Here is a 6,000-nt window from a genome sequence, read left to right as displayed (position 1 = left end):
TGGTTCTTGACATTTGTATCAATTCTCCCCCTTTTAAATGGGGACATTTAGACAGTTCTGGAAGGGGTTCTCAAGATCTAAAGCACATTGACATGATTCAGTATACATGAAAAGGAAATGTTTCATTGTTTGGTGGTGGTTTCTAGGCCAAAAGTTTTCTGGCCAGAAGACATTGACACCAAATTTTTAGAGAATGGAGATTCGTAAAGTGTCAAGAGAGTTGGAATAGGCAGGCTATCTAGATTTCAGATGCTAAAACCAATGAAAGGTTGAAGTTTCAAGTTATAGTTGCCAAGGTTTTAGAAACTACATCTTCTCCCATTGATAATTTAGCTATGATAGCCCACAAGAAGTTTGCCAGAAAGGAGTATTGTGAGGATTTCCTTTACGCAGAGGACATAATATCTCCCAAATGTCTCATAGAAATCAGTAATTAGAAGTTGCCAAAATATTTTAACTTCATACTTTGGTGAAGACTCACTGACTTCATGTTCATCTGCAAAATATGAAGGATGGAAGTAAAAAACGGAGATGGAGAGGGTAAGAAAAAAATTACATAGGTATATTATGTTTTAAGGTGAAAGCAATGACATTAAATGGGAAGTTGGTAAAATTCCAATCTCCAATAAAGATAAATTACAGATGAAACCACTCCCCAAAGAAAAGAAATGAGATACAAAATATAAGTAATGTAACTTTGTGAAGGGAAAAGGGAGATTCTTTACTTGTCTTATCTCTTACGAATGAGATATTGCACCATCTGCTCCCCAAACAGTTATTTCATTTCATTCTGGATTTCTCTTTGGTTTCCTCCCTGTTTCTCTGAATTTTCAGATTGGCTCTCTTCCTGTGAGTCACATCCTTTCTCTAAATGTTTCCATATTTACCCCCACTCTGCAGCTTATGTGTGACTCTTTGTTAAGCATTTCAAAATATTACCTTTTACTGTGTTATAATACTTTCCCTGTATCTAGCACCTTTTATTCTTAGAACTTCATAGTGTTAAAAGCAGATGCAGTCTTCTTAACTACTATTCTTAAATTCCAGTATCTCAATAAAGAATTTTATAGGTATTCGTTTTGCAGGTATAAAATATCCAAAACCTTCACAATTTTTAAAAATAATACACACTCTTATCCCATAGAGCATAATCAAATATAGTGTGTTTGTTTGTAAGGCCACTTAGAGATATCCAAAAATGTTTAAATAATATCCTTATATTATAATGTTATTGTTTTTGTTCACATTTTTCTATCTTTTATATAAACACCGTAGGTTACTACAAAATGTAGAATCATTTGTTCAGTTACCTCTCACATATTAACTAAACCAAAAATTTGACAACCCACATCATCTCTTATTTCTAGGCAATGAATGGCCAGACAGCAATTTTATCTCAGCAATTTTTTAGGTTTTTTTTTTCAGCTTTGATGGAGAGTCACTCCTTCAAGCTGTCTTATTTGGTAAATATCTTTATCAAAACACTCATACTTTTTTTACAAAATACTTTTGGAAGAGTTGAGTAAAAATGCTGAGTAATAACTGAATCTTATCACTCCCCTATTTTAAAATTTTCAGTAGGTTTGGATATGACTTAAGTATTAAAGCACATGCATTGCACATGTAAACCTTGAGTTTGTTCTCCAGTACTGCATGTGACTACCCCTCCTTTCACCCCCAGGACCACTGGCCTGACCCCCCACAATGAGCAAAAGATAAGATAATAAAACCATGTGATCCTTATTTATCTCAAGATAAGTCTCAGTTTTCTAAACATAATTTGTGGACCAGTATACTACATCTGTTCCTTTTTTTTCCCTTTCAACAATAGAAACTCCAGAATAAATGAACAACTTTGAGTTTTCATAATATTCTATTCCCTAAATTCTCCACTCTAAACATCTAGATAGATGCCTTTCCTATATTTATTCATATAACTTTATTTCCTCTAATCTAGTATGCACTATAATTACACTATATTTTTACTTATTTTTCTGGGTCCTTTGCAATAATCTACTTGAGAGCAGTCTTTATACTGCCACGTTTACCTGTATTAAATATACTTGCTAGAACATAGCAGGGTGTGTGTTTCAGAAATATCCAATAACATTAGTAATAAAACATGATATGTTGTGTATATACTAGAAAAATGTAGTCGGCATAGGAAGTTTAGTCTACAAAAGCACAAAGAAATAATCCAAAATTTAAAGAGGTATCCAGAGCGTCAGAATTGTGAAAAACATAAATTTTTGTTAAGAAATTAGACAAATTTTAGTAAATGATATGCCATAATTATCAGAAAAGATAGTGTAATAACTAGACCTACTTGCTAAATGTGATATTCAAGGTCAATGAAAAAATGCCATAACTCTAGTTCACCATAAGTCCACTAATATAGGCTTCTTGAAAGATTCCATCCTTATTATTTTGCTATTACTGGCTCTAACTTACCATCTCCAATTATTTAAATGTATATCTTGATTATCTACATTTTTATAATTCTTATCTATAGGTTGGTTTGAATATTGCCATGTGAACAAAGTGGAAAGTATTCATCTGCAAAAAGTAAAACTTTCAGAAGATAGAAAGGAGAGATATTAGAATTACCAATGAATGTCAGGAAAGCTGTTTTTACAAGTGTAGGATACAGATGCTCTGTTCCCCACAAACATTGTAGTGATTGTGACGCATTGGCATGATGTCCTTTATCTTGACTTGTTTACACAGAGGCGGTTATAAAATGGCTCAAATCCCTCTATATCCTTTTCCTCAAATATAAAAGTCATCCAACTACAAGACTCATGAAATTTCACTTTTATCTATACAGAAGGAAGTGAGCTTGTTCATTAGATCAGTACCAACATTTGCTTTCTTACACCACTGCCTACTCACCAGTTACGACTTTTCCTGAAGTAGAAGTGAACAGCTATGGTTAAAGACAAGACAAACAGCTAAGACATTCTTTTTTACGCAATGGATGTCACTTAACCCCCAAAAACCCAATTTGAAAATTAGGATTTATTATGCTCACCCTCAGTAAAATTGTAAAACAACATCAAAATGATGGCATATGAACATTACTACATAAATTTCTGAAGAATTCTTTAAATCATCTTGTCTGTCTTAATTCTGTGAGATAATTTTTCACTATGGCTAAAAATGAACTATACTGCCACTTCCTCGTGAGCTTTAAGATGTTCTAAGAAGGAAAATAATAAATGAATAAATAAATGAAATTATTATTATTACTGCTAAAATTTTAGAGATTTGGGGAGGAACTAAAATATAACAAGGCAATTGGATGAGATGAATTCTAATGACTACCAAATATATACTGATCTGATCCTGAAGGTCGCTTGGCTTAAAAGCAAAACTTTTCCAATAGAATATATAAATCTGTAAAAAGTACTCTTTGCCTTTTAATCTCACTCAAAGCATCTGTAGGAAGAACTGTCAATGCTTTTTTCCCCCTTCTTATCTCTTTGCGGCCTTATTTTCCAAAAACTAAAAAAAAAAGTGGAATATTGTCTGATTCATATCAATGATTTGACTTATCCTTAGAAAGGAAGGCCCCCCTACTGTTCCTAATGGTTATGTGCCAGCCACACACTCTGTCTGTACTGTTTGAATACATATCCCCTTACTCTTGCCTGGTGGGATTCATAGACACCCACTAGGCAGGGTTAACTAATGACTGAAATGAAATCCCGTCATTTAAAGAAATCTCCCAGGCTTCCTGCAGTTAGGTTGGAAAGATGTCACTAATAGAAGAGTTGTGCCTTATGCTTTTGCAATGTTTACAGAACCTATAGCACAATGGAGCATGATTGATGAGCCTCTACAAACTCTAGCCAAGCAAAGGATTTTGTACTTGTCACATCTAAGGATCAGCCCTTTATCACCCTCATAACAAGAAATGTAAACCAGAACCTGAATTATTTCCTAAAGGAGTTACCCTGGCTTTCATCCTCAAGTAAACTAAGGGGTTAAAGTGGACACATTCTCATTTTTTAATAAGAATGACACCTTTGCTTTTGGGAAATGCTTTTCTCCTAAATACTAATGTTTTTTCTCCTAAATACCTTTACATTTATCATTTATTCTATGCTTACCCTATGGCATAAAACAAGTTTTCCAGAAATTATAGATGCCTGGGTCCTAATAATATTGATTTGTCTCAACACCCAGCTAGTTGGAAATCTATTTGATACCTTTACTCAGTTGATTCTAGTAGAAATAGACTGCAATGTGTTCTTATGTTTAAGCATATTCCATAAGGCAAAGTTCTTAGCCAATTATCAGTTTTTGTTCAATATCTTCAAATCCAATCTCTACCCACTTCCTAAATTTCTGAAATAAGGTACAAAATGACATAGTGTGATTTGTACCCATCACAAAATATTTTTCATTGTGGTAATTTAAGAATTCTATCGTATATCATTCAGACATGTGTTTCTGAGACCGTCAGGTTTCCGACTTCATTAAATGTACTCATTGCATCAGTCTTCTATACTGGGCATTGTTGTGACTAAGTTACGGATAGAACACCAGTCTGGTAGATCTATTCAGAGGTTTGTTTAACGTCATTCATTTCATCAACAGTTTCAGACCCCCCCCCACCCCTCCAAAAATTTTTTTTCTTGGATATTAAAAGACCAATAAAGAGGACACAGACTCCATTTACCTGATCTGGTGAAAGAAACTTCTGTTGGATAACATGAATGTCAGTCAACTTTTATCTTAGACCAACTTTGTCAGTTGCCCTGATGCTCTTCAGGTTAGGGTTATAAATCTGTATTTGTATTCTTTAACAATGCTAACAGTAAATGTAGATTATTTATAGGAATCCCCCAGAACAGCATGAGAACAATGTGTTACTATATCATTCCCTTACTAGATTTTCTTTCTTTGTTTTCATTTTCAATAGCTAATTTTCCTTTACAGGTAATCCCCCTAGTAAAATGACATATTTATCCTTTTTTTGACATTACAGTGAAAGCCATAGAGAAACACCTTCGGTGGTTTTGCCTGTTTATTTTTTCATTGCCCACATTTCTGGAGCTGTCATCATTTAAGAAAAGAATGACTCTTGATCTGAACTTCCTGATGGACATGGTGTTGTCTTTATTTTTTTATTCCCTTTGGCAATTGATACTCTGTCTGACTTTCTTCTTAACCCATCTGTCTTATTCTTTCCTGCTTGGCCAGAAGAGAGAAAAATTTGACATCCTAACAAAACAACATTTTTATTGTTCAAACTGAGTCAATAAAAAGATTCCTGATGGATAGTTATCTAAAAGTATCAAACTGCTCATAGGGTACATTAAAATAATGTATAGTTATAATATCAAAGATATATTTTAAAAAATTAAACCTCATATTTTCTTACACCATAATAAAAAAATGTTATGTGGATGACAAGAATACTTTATTTTCTGTCAGAGGGTCTAGTGAACAGAGAATGAATACAAAATAATAAATTTGTTTTTCTTGTGATTCATAGAATTTTTAAAATTAAACCTTTTTATTTTTCAGTAAATGACACTGGTAAAGATATGTTGTTCTGAATTTTGCTTATTTCACTTATACATATTACAGATCCCATGAACAGATTTAATCAACTTGTAAATGATCCGTTACTTTGAAGAAGTAAAGAAACATCAGTTATTATAAAACTTGCATCTCAGTTTATTATCTTTATTACTTTACATATTTTTATGTGTAACCAGAAAATTTAAGTCCTATTTATTTTTGTTTTAAGTAGGAGGATTTAGCAATATCATTTCCAAGATTAATATTCACAGATATTATTTTCATCCTTTTTAGTTAAAAATGTTTATATTTCAAGTGCAAAACTCAATTAATATTTAGTAAATTTAGCAACTCATGCATCCATCACTGTTAGCCAATATTAAAATACTTTCATTAACACAGGAGGATCTTTCATGCACATTTACTATTAATTCTCTTTTTTGCTTCCCTCATCCGGTTCCTTCACCT

The sequence above is a fragment of the Sorex fumeus genome, unplaced genomic scaffold (genome assembly GCF_029834395.1).
Source record: "Sorex fumeus unplaced genomic scaffold, SorFum_2.1 ptg000098l, whole genome shotgun sequence".
Taxonomy (NCBI): Eukaryota; Metazoa; Chordata; class Mammalia; order Eulipotyphla; family Soricidae; genus Sorex; species Sorex fumeus.
The sequence above is the reverse complement of the archived record's forward strand: the minus strand, read 5'-3'. Positions refer to the sequence as shown.